The sequence below is a fragment of the Stenella coeruleoalba genome (genome assembly GCF_951394435.1).
Source record: "Stenella coeruleoalba genome assembly, chromosome: 2".
Classification (NCBI taxonomy): Eukaryota; Metazoa; Chordata; class Mammalia; order Artiodactyla; family Delphinidae; genus Stenella; species Stenella coeruleoalba.
This window is the reverse complement of record NC_137147.1, coordinates 180038614-180054924: the sequence shown is the minus strand read 5'-3', so window position 1 is coordinate 180054924 and position 16311 is coordinate 180038614. Positions and strand designations below refer to the sequence as shown.

General features: G+C 37.3%; 1 protein-coding gene across 1 annotated transcript in view; it reads right to left on the bottom strand.

Annotated features, from left to right (window-relative positions):
- The window catches only part of ZNF438 (zinc finger protein 438), a 170932-nt gene that overhangs the window by 26823 nt on the left and 127798 nt on the right, over positions 1–16311 (bottom strand). The gene's annotated exons all lie outside the window — the stretch shown is intronic.

Genomic DNA, 16311 nt, shown 5'->3' with positions numbered 1-16311 from the left:
ACTGAGAGGGCCCTGTATCTGCCTCTCTGCCCTCGTAGGGTCAGGGAAATGTGCAAGTAGGCAGTTAAGGTTCCCTAAAAATGCCCTGCCTGATGATTATGTTTTATAGATTCTGCTTAAGAAATAACTAAAATGTTTAACAATATAAGTAAAGGCAGTATAACTGCAATATAATCATTTGATGAAACATAATTCAGTCATTAAAATGCAATTTTGAAGATTCCGTCGCAACATGGAAAATGGTGATGATACGACGTACCAGATGCACACACCAAATGACAGACACACGAGGATGACAACTACACAAAAAACGAAGGCACAGAAAAATGCAAGACAGGAAATACGTTAATATGGATATTAGCCTTGTTCTTGGTGGTATAATTACAGGTGTTTCCCCTTCCATTTTAGCTACTTTCCAAATTGTCTAGAATACGGGGTTCCATATTAATAAACTATTTGAATGTATAAGACAATTAAAGTCCTTGAAAAAATACAGGTAAATATTTTTGTAAGCCTTCAAACACGGAAGTGTTTCTAAGCATGACGCCAAAGACAGAAGCCATTAAGGTAAAGACTGATGAATTTTTCCATTGAAAATTTTAAATGTTTTTAAAATAGAAAACTAGGTAAAATAAAAGGGCATGACTTCTGCTTCCAGCCAAGACTGAACAACAGAGACCAGGTTTGCCCTCCTTCCTGAAACAACCAAGACACAGACAAAATACACAAAACAATATTTCGAAACACTGGACCTTAGGTGACAAAAGACTGATCTTTGAGAGACAGGAAACAAATGAGGTGAACGCTATCATCTACAGTGCAGGAAGGGAGAAAGCGGGTGGAAATTCCCAGAGTAATGAAGAAAAGAGCTGGAGAGAGAGAGAGAGAGAGAGAGAGAGAGCGCGCGCGCAATGAATAGGGTCCCATCAAGTATTCACAGGAATACTGTCTGTTCTTACAAGTCAGACTGAAAAAACTCCTAATTCACAGAACACTGGGTACAGTACAAAGAATAATCTTGCTTTAATAAAGGGGAAGAACTGGTCCTACATCAAACATTTCTTTGGTTTCACAAAACAAATCTTAAAGCAAGACCTAAAAGGATCAAAGCGTTTCCAAGTGTCTCACCTGTGTATTTAGAACACGGCTCAAGAATATTTATAGAAAGACAGAAATATCCATCACCCAAGAAAGTAAAAGCCAGGGTGTCTGACAGCTAATAAAGAAGCGTAAGCAATACAGAGAGGCAGGAAATATGAGCCGTAGCGTAGAAAATAATAAAAACTGACCCTGAACTGACACAGATGTTAGGATCAGCAGACAAGATCATTAGATGTGTAACTGTATTTCATATGTTCAAAAAGTTTAGACAGGAAAGACATAAAAAAAGACCCAAATAAAATTTCCAAAGATGTAAACTACAATATATAAGGTAAAAAAATACACTGGATAGGATTATCAGCATATTAGGCATGTCGGAAGAAAATACTAGTGAACTTGCAGGCATAGCAATAGAGACTACCCAAAATGAAACTCAGGAAGAAGAGAGCAAAAGAAAAATGAACAGATCACCAGTGGGCTCTAGGACAACTTTAAGCAGTCTAGTATATCAGTAACTGGAGAAGAGAGAGATGGAAAGTCAGAAAAATTATTTTAAGAAAATAGTGGCAGAAACTTCCAAATTGGAGTAAAGCTATGAACAGATCCAAAAAGCTCAAAAAACTTAAAGCATAAGAAACATGAAAACTACACCAAAGCATATCATGACCAAGTGGCTCAAAACGAGTGAAAAAAGGAAAGATTTAAAGTGAGGCAATGCAAGTAAGAAGACATTAGGGCAGCATCTTTAAAGTACCTGAAGAAAAAAAGATCTGTAATTTAGAATTCTATGTTCACAGAAAGTATCTTTCAAAAATAAAGGAGAAATAAAGGCATTTTTGTATACACAAAAGCCAAAGGAATTCATCACAAGCCCACCCGCACTACAGGAATGTTAAATGATGCCCTTTAAGTAGAAGGAACATGATATTAGATTAAAATATAGATCTATATACAGAAAGGAAGATTTCAACACTAGAAATCAGAACTACATGATAAGCATGTAAGGCTTTTTTCTTAATAAAATCTCTTTAAAATATAATGGTTTAAATAAAAATAATTAACACTGCATTGTGGGGTTTATAACATATGTAAAAATAAAATGTATGAGAATTTCAGGACAAATGTAGAGAGGGGAGAAATGTAAATATACTATTGTAAGGTTCTTTAGACTACAGGTGAAGTGGTATAGTATCACTGGAAGCTAGATTATAAGTTAAACATGTATATTATACACCCCAAAGCAACAACTAAAATCACGAAACAGAATTTTATCTAATACGCCAACAACAAAAAGATGGAATCATAAATATACTCAGTTTTCAAGGGAAAACAGGAAAAGAGAACAAAGAATAGGTAGAATAAATGGAAAACAAAAAGCAAGATGATAGATTAAAACCTAAACATATCAATAATCATATTAAACATAAATGATCTAACTATCCCAATTAAAAGATAGATTGGACAAAAAAGCAAGACCCAACTATATGCTGCCTGTAAGAAAGGCACTTTAAATATAAGGACACAAACAGATTACAAGTAAAAGAATGGAAAAAGATATATCATGTTAGCACTAGTCAAAAGAAAGGTGGTGTGGCTATATTAGTATCAGAAAAAGCAGATTATAGAGCAAAGAATGTTACCAGGCATAACGAAGGTCATTTCATAATTATAAAAGGACAACTCATCAAAAGGCTACAAAAATCCTAAATGTTTATGTCCCTACTAACTGAGCTTCAAAATACATAAAGCAAGAACTGATAGAACTGCAAGGAGAAATAGAGAATAATTAATAACCAATAATCGATAAAAGAAGCAGACAGAAAATCATTAAGGACTCTGGAGATTTGAATGACGCTATAAACCAATTTTACCTAATTGACATTTATAGAACATTCCACCCAATACAACAGAATACACGTTGTTTTCAAGTGCACACGAAGTATTTATTAAGGCACCATATTCTGGGTCATAAAAACAAGGCTCGATACACTTAAGAGGATTCAAGTCATAATGTATATTCTCTGAGCACAATGGAATAAAAGTAGAAGCCAAAATCACGGAAATGTATCTGGAAAGTCTCCAAATATTTGTTAACTAAATCACACACCTATAAATAACCTATGGATCAAAGAAGAAATCAAAAAGAAAATTAGAGTGTGTTTTGAACTGAATGAAATGCAAACATAGCATACCAAAATTTGTATGATTCCATTAAAGCAGTACACAGGGGGTAATTTAGAGCACTAAAAGCATCTATATTAGAAAAGAAGGTAGGTCTCAAGCCTCAGTTTCCACCTTAAAAAATAAAAAAATAGTACAATTAACCCAAAGTAAGTAGAAGAAAGGAAATAAGAGATCAGAGAAAAAATAAGTGAAATGGACAACAGAAAAATGGATAAAATCAATTAGATCAAAAGCAGATTCTTTGAGAATATATAAAATTGATAAACTTTTAGCTCAACTGATCAGGAGAAAGAAGACACAAATGACCAGTATCAGGAATGAGAGAGGTGTCATCACTACAGACTACCACTATTAAAAAGACGTAAGGGGTCTTCCCCAGTGGCGCAGTGGTTGAGAGTCCGCCTCCCGATGCAGGGGACGCGGGTTCGTGCCCCGGTCCGGGAAAATCCCACATGCCACGGAGCGGCTGGGCCCGTGAGCCATGGCCGCTGAGCCTGCGCGTCCGGAGCCTGTGCGTCCGGAGCCTGTGCGTCCGGAGCCTGTGCTCCGCAACAGGAGAGGCCACAACAGTGAGAGACCCGCGTACCACCAAAAAAAAAAAAAAGACATAAGGGTCCATTACAAACAACATTTTGACAATAAATTTGATAATTTAAATAAAATGAACAGTTACCCTGAAAGACACAAACTACCAAAGCTCACTCAAAAAGTGAGCCCTTATGTTTTCAAAGAAATTGAATGTTTAGTTAAAAATCTTCCCTTAAGGAACTCTAGGCCCAAATGGTTTCTTTGGTGAATTGTACTGAATATTTAAGAAAGAAATAAAACCAATTAATTAATACCAATTATACACAAAAATAATATTTAAGGAAGAAATAATACCAATTATACACAAATTCTTCCAGAAAACTGAAAAGGAGGGAATTCTAAGTATCTAATTCTATGAGGCCAGCATTATCCAGAATCCAAAATCACTCAAGAAGCCACTGGAAGGAAAGAAACCTCCGGACAATATCCCTCATTAACAGAAATGCAAAAATTATAAACAAGATGTTAGTAAATCAAGTCCAACAATATTAACACATCCTGACCATGTAGGGTTATCCCAGGAATGTACACGTATTTAATATTCAAAATCAATGTAATTCACCATATTAACAAAGTAAAAAAAGAAAAACTATGCGATCATCTCAATAGATGCAGAAAATGCATGTGACAAAATCCAACATTCATTCCTTTAAAAAAAAATCTTTTAGAAAAGTAAGAATAGAAGGAAACTTCCCCAACTTGGTAAAGGACATCTATGAAAAAACCTATGGCTAACATCATGCCAATAGAGAAGAAGTGAATGCTTTCCCTCTAAGTTTACAACTAAGAGAAGGATATCTACTCTCACCAATATTGTATTGGAAGTTCTAGCCAATGCAGTAAAGCAGAAAATGAATAAAATGCATCTTCACTGGAAAACAAGACATAAACTGTATTTGCAGATGGCGTGATTATCTACATAGAAAATTCAATGGAATCTATAAATATAACTAAGTGAGTTTAACAAGGTTAAAGAATACAAGATCAATATATAAAAATCAATTACATTTCATACACTAGTAACAATCAGAAATGAAACAATAAATCAGAAATTAAAATGCTATTTGTAACAACATCAAAAATATGAAATAAGGGTCAATCTGAAAAAAAGATGTGAAACACTGAAAACTACAAAACAATGATGAGAGAAATTTTTAAGGACGTAAATAAATGGAGAGATATACCATGTTCACAGGTCAGAAGACTCAATATTGTTAAAATGGTAATTCTCTGCAAACAGAGTTATAGATTCAATGGAATCTTAATCAAAATCCCAATAGACATTTTGTAGAAGTTAACCAACTTATTCTTAAATTCACATGGAAATGCAAAGAACCCAGAATAGCCAAAATCATTTTTAACAATAAGACAAACAGATAATACTCTTTTAATTTCAAGACTTATTAGAGAGTCCAGAAATAAACCCATACATATGTGACCAACTGATTTTTCATGAAGGTACAGAGGGCAATCAGTAGAGAAAAGATAGTCACTTCAACAAATGGTGCTTGGACTATTGGATATCCATACACAAACAACAACAAAACTTTCAGATATACCTCATACCACATACAAATCCAAAGGGCAACATACACCTGAATGTAAAACCTAAAACTACAAAACTTCTAATACACTATGGCTTTTCATCATGTGAATACATCTTAGATAGGACATCTAAAGCATAATCCACAAAATGACTAATAAGTTGGACTCCAAAATTAGAAACTTCTGCTCTTTAAAAAACGATTAATGAAGGAAAAGACAAGCTGCAGAGTGAAAGAAAATAATTGCAAATAATAAATATGTAAAGACACTATATCCAGAATAAAGTACTCTCAAAACTCAATAATAAAAAAACAAACATGCAATTTAAAAAAACAGGCAAAAGATCTGAAGAGATAATTCATCAAAAAAGATATGGCTTGCAAACAGGGACATAAAAAGGTGCTCAACATCCTTAGTTATTACAGAAATGTAAGTTAAAACCACAAATGTAAGTGAAAGTCACACACCTATTAGAATGGCTAAAATAGAAAAAACCACAACAACACTATACCGAGGCGTTGGCAAGGACGTAGAGGAAGTGGAAGTCTTTCACACTGCTGGTGGTAATGTGAAATGGTACAATTACTTTGAAAAATAGTTTGGCGTTTTCTTCATAAGTTAAAGATACACCTATCATATGATCCAGGCAATTCCTTCCCACTTATCCAAGAGAAAAGAAAGCATATGTACAAAGAATGTTCACAGCGGCTTTATTGATAGTAGCCCCAAACCAGAAACAACCCAAATGTTCATCAACAGGTGAGCCATTAAACCAACTGTGGTATATCCATTCAACATAACACTCCTCAGCAATGTAAAGGAGTAAATTATTGATCCACACTACAATATGGATGAATCTGCGAAAACATCATGCTGTATGAAAGGAGCCAGATAAAGAAAGGGTACATATTTTATGCCCTCATTTTTATAAGTGTTTAGAAAATGCAAATTGTAGGAATGAAAAGCTGATTAATAGTTGCCTGAGCACAGGAAGACATAGAGTTGGGAGGAAGGGCCTACAGCTGGGCACGACGAACATATATCCACCTATTAGTGAGAAGAATACATTCACTACCTTGATTGTGGTGACGGCTTCATGGGTGTTACATACATATAGCAAGACATACCGCATCGCAGTTTAAATACATGTAATTTATTGTATGCCAATTACACCTTAATACAGCTGTCAAAAATTAAGGCAAATATTGGGAAAAAATGGAAAATTTACAATAGATATATAGTCACCCACTTACTCATTTAACAAACAGTCTTTGAGGTGCAACTATGCAAGGATATGGTAGAAATGGTCCTTGCACTCTCAGGTCTGTTATAAACAAATTAATAAGAATGAGAAAGCACTCCATAAAACTTGCAGATTTATATAAGTCAAACTAGTAAATCATTAGAATGTCCAGCCTTACTAATAACCAAAGAAACGTAACTTTCAAAAAAAAAAAAAAAATTTAAATTTCTTTCCCTAAAAAATGGCAAAAATAAAAAAAGACACAGCAATGCATGCTTGGAAAAAGTCTACAGAGCGGTGCATGCAAAGCGTTTGGGGGGTATTTTTGCAGGATGCACCCTGAGCCTTAAAGTTCTGCATTCCTTTTCATCTAGAGCTTCCTTCCACCTCAGAAAATCATGATACTGTGCAAAGCTATGTACTACCATCTTCACTAGCATCATCCACATTATCTTTCTAAATTCTTCAGGCTCCCATTGAAGATATACACCAAGTCAATTAGGATATATTTTTATAATGAAACTATTACAGACACTGTTTCTTAAAATATTTAAAAAGTTGAAAAATGTTTGCCACACATTTTTATATGAGAGGAGCTGGTTACTGTACCACTCTGTAACCAACTTAGGAGAAACTGCCACATGTTAAAAGTGGCTATCTCTCTGAGTGAGGAATTAAACTGTTATTTAACTTTCCTTCTTATGCTTATGGACATATTGCTATGTTTCCCCAATGAACAAGTACTATCTCTGCAATTGAAAAAAAGCAAAACAAAAATCAACTTTTTATTTTAATTGCTTTGGAATGTTATATTAGATAAGCATTACCAGTAAAATAATCTCAACTGTACACCCCCAATATCTTGGTACTTAAAGTAGAAAATTCACTCAAATGGAGTCTGTTATCTTCTTCTGCCACATAAAGCATGACTGTATTTAATTCCACTGTAATTATGAAAAACAAAAGGGCAATAAATACACCTAATGCGTATTAAAGAAAACACCTGAGTAATCACAATATCTCACCTTCTGATTGGGCTGGAAGTAAAAGGCCATTGTATACATGTTCTACAGGGAAGATGCATTAAAAAGTCATGTAAGATGTATTAGCATTTTTCAAATATCACACAAGCAAAGTCAGCGGGCATCCTGACTCAAGGTACTATGAAACAGCATTTAGCAGCCACCGTGTCCTTCACAGTCTAGAGAATCTCTGATCATTATAACCTGGCTTTTCCTACTTAAATGCTGAAAAGTACATTAAGTTGAAAAACCTATTGGAAAGGAACAAAAATTAAAGAACACAAGAGTGAATACTATCGATTATAGCAAGACTTAATATGCTTTATAAATCACTTATACGGTTACTTTTAATTTTAGTTTATATGTCACATTTAAACAGAGTTGATTAAAAATGAAAATTTAAAAATGGAAATTAGGTGAATTGGTTACTTGAGAAGTGACAACTTGATGGTGCTGGAAATGGAAATCTTCTAGTTGAGGAAACCTAAGGCACACCTTGCCTTGTCTTTGCTATGCTGCCTTGACAAGTTTCCTAAAAACACATCTAGATAAAGAATCTTACAGAATAAATGAAAACTGTTTGCTCTATGCTCAATAAGCTTCTTACCATTAACCCAGAGTGTGAGTAGGCGTTTAAGTGCGTGCTCTTGTGTGTGGACGTAGGCACCATCCAGAGAGCTACAATGTGAATGTTACTCGAGATTATTAAGGGAACTTAATACTAACTGATTAGTATTAGGGAATTATTTCTAGGGAACTATTTCCTAAAGAATAAACACTGTCATTCAGATAAGTGCCATAATATAATGCAATTGGTCAGAAAAACTTGAAACATGAAAACATTTAAAAAGGTAATAAAGTCTCTAGGTGTCTAACTATGGGTCATTTGTAACAGGCTCTTCTTTATATATGAAGATAACGCTACTAACCTATTGATTGGGAAGCTGTTCTTCTCCCAGGCCTTCCTTCAGTTTTGATTCTATGGTGATCTCGTGGCTCTGGACTTTAAAGCATTGCACAGGGACTGTCCCACAGATTGTAGGTTTGAGGCTAGAGCCAGAGTTGGTGAATCTACAGAAGACACCTGCCCCTCCACTGTATTCTACACTATAGCTCTTCTGCACTGAGTATTTGCTATGGGCTGGACCTACAAAGTAATTCTCACACACACACACACACACACACACACACACACACACACACACAATCTTCTTATCCTCACCAGGGAATCAGCACTGTCCTCGTCTTTACGGTCAAGAAACTGAGGCCCAAGGAAATTAAGTAACGTGCTCAAGGTCACTTGGATGAGCCAGAACCAATTCTCCAAGTGTGTCAGGTCCCTAAATTCATATACACGCTCCTGCACCGCTGCGTTCAGTCTCCCTTCCCCTCCATCTTTCCTCCATTTTTCTGTCTCATGAACACCTGTACAAGTGTGTACCAAGTCAATGGAAATGGAGAGAGAAGGTTTGTTGCTGGAAACTAGAATTAAAGGAAAATCAGTGAAACAACGAATGGGAATGAAGTAATAGGGAAAAAGTGATTTAGAGAAGCTGGGAAGGGAGTGAACCTGGGAAATGAGAGAATTCAGGGGAAAGCAATAGTCATCTTGAAATATTTGAAGGGAAGTTACATGGAGGAAAGAGTCAAGCGACACTAGGTAACTCCAGTGGGCAGTAGTCAGACCAGGAAGGGAGACAAGTTACAAGGAAGCAAACCTCAGCCGGACGCGAGGAAGCAGCTTCTCATGACTATTGACGTTCAACTCTGACGCCCACTCCATTACCTGCTATTTGAAATGCTGAACTCTGTCACTGAAAACGTTGAAGGAGAAGCTGATTGAAGCCTTTTTTGTCCAGCCCTAAGAACCGCTCATCGTATACTTCAGCACCATGGCAGGAAAGGCCTCAGAAAGGCTGCATAACCCCAGACATCATATGAGTGAAAAAGCCACCTTTCTTTTACTGTAATAAGGAAATAGTCATAACACAGAGAGGGAAAGAAAGGAACTGCCTGAATGAACTTGTACCTATGAAGTATTCGATGATGCTCTGTTCTTTTATAAACCTGGGTATTGTCTGCAAACGTTTAATGCACTTGAGGATGAATTCTCCTACCTTGTTTAATTTCATGCGCCCATTATATTTCACTATTTTTTTAAAAAAACTTTTCAAATCAGCTTTATTGAGGTATAATCTACATACAGCAAACACACACACACAAACGTATACATATCTATGTAGGAATTACATTCTTCTTTTTCTACATTTGATGATGTTTTGACATATGAGGGGCCTGGCTGGCTGGACAGAGTACCCCTTCCAGGGCTAGATAATCCTAGAGATAGCAAACCACCTCCGGAGAGCACATCTTTCAATGCAAAGTCCAAATCCCCAACCACTTCCTTTATGGAACTCTTACACAGCAAGCCAGTATTTCCCCTGGCTTCAATCACCCCAGGGCCAGGCACTGGACAGCTAGGACTACCTTAGACCCTGGAACCACTGACATCATTCAAACTAGCCAATCCTAAACTGTTTTGCCCTGCTTCGCCTTTCCCAGGGAGACCACAATAAAGGCTCTAGGCCATGCTTTCCCATCCCGCCTTCCCTGGAACTTCCAACCCTGGAGCTTCCCCATGTGGCCCTGAATGCCTGGCACACCCCCTTTCTCGGGAACTGTAAGTAATAAATTCTTCTTCCAAAGGCAGTTGTCTCTGTGTCTGTAACCCTACCATGCCCGATTAAAACAAATCCCAGATACATTACAAGAAAATATAGAACATTAACATCAAAAAGTTCCCTCATTACCTCAAAGAGTCCCCTTGTGTTCTCTTATGATCCACCCCCACCCCCTTTCCCTGGCCCCAGGCAATCACTGATGCTTTCTGTCACCATAAATTAGTTTTGCCTGTTCTAGAATTTCATATCATTTCATATAAATCAAACAGTATACATTCTTTTATTGTACGTATCAGTAAATCATTTCTTTTTATTGCTGAATGGTATTCCGTCCTATGACTCTAGTGCAATTTGCTCATCTGTTCACCCATGGTTGGGCATTTGAGTTGTTGCCAGTTTTTGGCTCTCATGAATAAAACTGCTATAAATATTTGTGTCCAAGTCTTTGTGTATATAAACATGTTCATATCTCTTGGGTGAAACTGCCTAGCGTGAAACTGCTGAGTGGTTTAACTTTATAGGCAACGGCCTGTTTTTAAAGTCGTTGTACTATATTTCACTGATTTAAAAAATAACTTTTTTAAGCATGGATGGAATTCAAGTTTCTCAAGATATTTATATAAATGAGAGGATCCTAATACCTTAAAGCTCAATTTTCCAAAAATAATGTAATCTTATGGTACCCAGATTCTGACTAATAGTAGCAGTCATTTGCTCAGTTATAATAAATGCTTATTCCCATCTCAGTCTGTCCTATTTAAGAAACAAATAATAAAATTCTGAAATTGGCACAAAATGATTAGAAAAGGTGAAAGATAATCTACAGAATGAGTTTTGATCCACTTAGAAAATTCTTAACTGCCTATATTAATATTTGCATTAATATAATGTATTTGACAATCTTCTTCCTCCCCTGAGTGGTTGAACACTGCTAATCAGTTCAATTAAAAAGTGCCTCTCTGGGCTTCCCTGGTGGCACAGTGGTTGAGAATCTGCCTGCCAATGCAGGGTACACGGGTTTGAGCCCTGGTCCGGGAAGATCCCACATGCCACGAAGCAACTAAGCCCGTGCGCCACAACTACTGAGCCTGCGCTCTACAGCCCGTGAGCCACAACTACTGAGCCTGCGAGCCACAACTACTGAAGCCCGCACGCCTAGAGCCCGTGCTCCGCAACAAGCCACCGCAGTGAGTAGCCCCCGCTCGCCACAACTAGAGAAAGCCCACGTGCAGCAATGAAGACCCAACACACCCAAAAATAAAAAAATAAGTTTTTTTTTTAAAAAAGGGTCTCTTTAAATTCAGATATTTCTGAATGTCAGTCACTGACACAGTAAAATGCTTTACAGAGTTGTCCTGGGGGACTAGTTTGTTCGAGTCCCTCCAAGGCAACTTCTCTTCTACTGAGCGTTACAGAAAGTCTGGGTTGTCCCACTTCCCCTAATTTTAGACCTATTGCTAAGGCGGTCTCACCAGATATTCACTGCTATTCCCCAAACCAAAACCCGAAACGACTAGACTGACCCTTCATTTTCAGGACCATGTTCCAGCCCCACCTCAACTGTGCAACGTGTTAAGAAGTTGTGGAAGGATCCGTGAACCGAGTGGGGAGATGTATGTTTTTAATTGAAACTTCTGTGAGCTTGAACAAGTCATTGAATCTTTTTGTCTTTTAGCTTCCCTGAATTAGAAAGGGAGAGATAATACTATTTAACCCATTTGGCTGAAGAAAGGATTAAACTTAGAATACTATGCGTTGAAAATACTTTGTAAAAAAAAACTATTCAAAAAACAGGGTATTATATATGGTAGTAAAGTTCTGCAGGATTCTTCCAAAAGGAAAAAAAAAAAAGGTTACTGTTGAGTTGGCAAAAAAGTTCATTTGGTTTTTTCCGAGAAAAAGAAGGAATATACTAGAATATACTTAGAAATACAAACAAGGTCATTTTCACGTGTAAGATCTAATCATTCACCCTCGTAAAGTGCAAGCACATATAGATATTTGTTCTTTCACATGTGTTCCACATATGACTGAACTAGGCAGGGTATAGTGTTTAGGAGGGCATTCTTCTAACTTAATAAAAATCTACCCAGGAAAATATATTCTAGCCTTAGACCCTAGTTTTTCTTATCCCCTTCACAGATTTTCTGTAAGATTACTTCAACTTCTAAGGCTCTAACCACAGCTCTAAATTTGTATTTCTAGTTCCCAGGTTCCAGGGTGAAATATTCTCTGCTTATTACACAGCTCCACTTGGCTACCTGAAACCTAAATGCAGCTCCTGCCTCCTAAAATTAAAAAAAATTTTTTTCAGACTTATTGAGGTATAATTAATTGACAAATAAAATTGTATACACCGAATGTGTACAACGTGATGACGTGACATGCATATTCTGTAGAATGATTACCACAGTCAGGTCAATTAACATACCTGCCACCTCACAGTTACTTTTTTTCCCCCTGTGGTAAGAACACTTAAATTGTGGCGAGAACACTTAAGGTCTACTTTCTTGGCAGATTTTAAGAACACAACATGGTATTACTAACTATAATCACCATGCTGTACATTAGACCCCCAGAGCTTATTCATCTATCTTCCCCAGAAACAAGCACGTTGAATTCTTAGAGCTGACTCTTCTTATATTTATACCTCCATTCTGTCACTAACATGCTTATAATCTTACTTCTTGATTGTTCAGTGTTAGGCAGTACCTCCTGGTGTCCCACTGTGAAGGTTGAAGATTTATCTCTATTCTTATCTCACAATCAACAAAAATCTTGCTTAATAATTTTTCTGAGCACAGAAGTCCAGGTTGAAATTTCCACTGTCTTCCGGTTTCTAGTGTTGCTGTTAAGAAATCCAAAGCTATTTGTGATCCTTTGTATGCAGTCTGTTTTTATTTTTTTCTCTATGGAAACAAGGTTTTGAAATTTCACAATGAAGTCTCTCAGCCTATTTTCAACCATTTGCCAAGTGTTTGCCTTTTCAATCTGGAAACTCTAGATCCTGGGACATTTTCTTCAATTATTTTTCTAAGATTTCCTAATTTATTTTTCTCTGTTCTTTTCCCCCTGAACTCTTCTTATTCCGATGTTTATCCTCCCTGGACTGTTAACACTTTTTTTCCCCTTTTCACATGTTTCACCTCTTTTTTTTTAAAGTTCTTTTTTTTTTTTTGATGTGGACCTTTTTTTTTTTAAGTCTTTACTGAATTTGTTACAATATTGCTTCTGTTTTATGTTTTGGTTTTTGGCTGCCAGGCTTGTGGGATCTTCGCTCCCCAACCAGGGACTGAACCCGCACCCCCTGCACTGGAAGGCGAAGGCTTAACCACTGAACTGCCAGGGAAGTCCGTGTTTAACCTCTTTTGTTTTTGCCCTTTCTGGAAAAATTCCTTAACTTTATCTCTGAGTTCCACTATCATCTCTACCCAGTAGTCCTGAAAGGGTCTTTTTCATGCAAATCTAACCATTAACATGTTTTCCTCGAGCTTCAGGTCCATCAGTGGCTCCCTGCTGTCCACGGATGAAGCCCGACCTCCTCAGCCCGGCACACTGGCCTGTGTGGCTGTCACCACTACGTTTAGCAGCTGCATCTCAAAAGGCCGTTCTCATTTGCCTCCACAGCTCTTCACGAACAGCCTTCTCGCCCCTGCCCTGCTAGACAATTCCTACTCAACGCCTCTGCAATGTCTACAATTTCTTGGCCCATTCAAGAAATTTCTACTGATCTGTCCATTACCTTTCAACACACTTCGACTGGCTCTCTTAGGACGCAGCATCTGCTTAAATCTGTCCATTTTTCCCCTTAAATTTGTGAGTTTCCTGATGGCAGGGGCAATGCCATGTTTATCTTTATACTTCCAGAACCTAGAAGTACCTGGTTTATAATAAGGTTTAATAAATGCTTATTGAATGAATAAATGTCAATAATCCTGTAAAAATAAGAGTGCTAGAAATTATTTAACAATACTTGCATGGTTCCATCTAGTACTTTTCATACCATTTAAATCTTTTATTTTCAATAGATGAGTTTCTAAAATTCTGAGTCATTTTTTAAATGAATAGTGATTTTTGAAATCTGAAGCAATATCTTATTAATTCTGCCATTACTATACTTTTCTATAACTTGAAGTGACAGATAAGTGACTAAGTTAATTTTTTCAGTAATAAATTTCCTTTGATCTCTGCAGATTGCCTGGTTGTGTTTTTAGGACTGAAGCACTCCTAAAATGACTTAAAAATTACCTTACGTAAATGTAAAAAATGTCCTCGTTTCTTCAGTTTCTCTAGTAGCAGGTGTGGGACTTTTCAGATATATCAACATTGTTTTAAGTGTCATTAACTATCAATAACAAGTCGTAGGAAACAATGATTCCCAAAATTATCTATAAATGAAGTAATTTGACAATGCTGCTTTCCTGTTAAAAGGCCTGAGTGCATTTTAGCTAAGTCTAAAAAGACCCAAGATTTAGGCAAGTTTTAACAAACGGGCATTCTTCCATCCCTTATTTATTCAAAGGTAAAAGATAAAGATGTAAGAAAAACATTTGGTTCTTTCTACATCAAACAGAGCATCTTTGGAATTTCCAGCCTGGCTTCTCAATGCTAAAAGGATGGATCCTTCTGGGCTGTGAGGTTATCATCATGATGAAGATGAAAGCATTTCAAAGGAGAATTGCACCATTTGGTAAGAAATGACACTCGACAGTAAAATAAATACTATCAAATAAAGAGGCTGTCACTTACACGTCCACGATATGGAGACACGCTGTGAAATCGGTCAGCATTTTGTTTCCTTCCAGCAGTCTGGTGGCAGTGTTTCTAACCATTCGGATTTAATTCATTATTTTGAAATGATCGTTTCCACCACTCTTGTCTATCTTTAGTGACAAAATCATCTCCAAACTAAGCAGGTTTACAGGAAACGGATACACTTGGAAGATCATTCTGGATCCCTCACATTCGTTTTCGGCTGCTGAGCACCAGGGAGTTTTGGTCGCATCACCTCAGACCACTTGGTGTCCTTTCAACAACTATTTCTACCGCCTGCCTGTCTTTGGGAATTCCACCCTCCCACAGCACTGCCAGGGCGCCCACTCCTCTCACCTCTGCTCCCATCTCTAGCTCTTTTCTTCTCTACCATTTCTGCCCTGAATTAAAATCCCATTAATTAACTTTACAATGACTGTTCAATTAAAAACAAACAAACAAACAAAACCCCCCTGCTCTGCTCTGTTTCCTGCTAACTTCATCTATGCTCCATAGTTTTTCACGTTCCTGTGAGTGTGTGGACTGCTTCACGAATGATTCTGGTGATGTCTTCCTCTTCTAAAATAAACTTTCACCTTTTCCCTGGAACACCCCAGTCACATGCCTACCTCTGCAGCATCACCTAAATTGTTCTTTTATTTGCCGCCACTGATGGCGTTGGTCTATCGCTTAGGTTACCATACAATGCTTATCTCCGACATGGAAAAAGCGAAGGAAAAATGAACAAGCCTGACTCTCGACCTACACCCCCCCAGCTCCCGTCTTTAGAGGCAGCGAGTCTTAGCACCTTTGTGGAAATCCTTTCAGCAACAGTCTGTGTGTACACAAGCTAACGTGTAGAAATATGCTCTATCACTCGTTCTCCCGTCCCCAAATTAGAGCAGATTATACCTGCTGCTCTGTTTTCGCTTAATACATTTTCAGGAGCTCTCCATGTCAGCACTTACGGATCCTCTTCATTCCTTGCAAAGGCTGTAGAGTATTTCGTTGCATGGAGCCGCAGTTTATGAACCAGCCACCTACCGACTGACAGTGAGACTGTCCTCAGCCTTCTGCTCCTACCCACAAAGCTGCAGTCTGCATCCTTAGACTCACAGCCTAGCTGGCACGTGCAAGTCCATCCGAAGGGTGAAGTCAGGGTAAGAAATTTCTGGGTCAACTTAAAATTTTTATG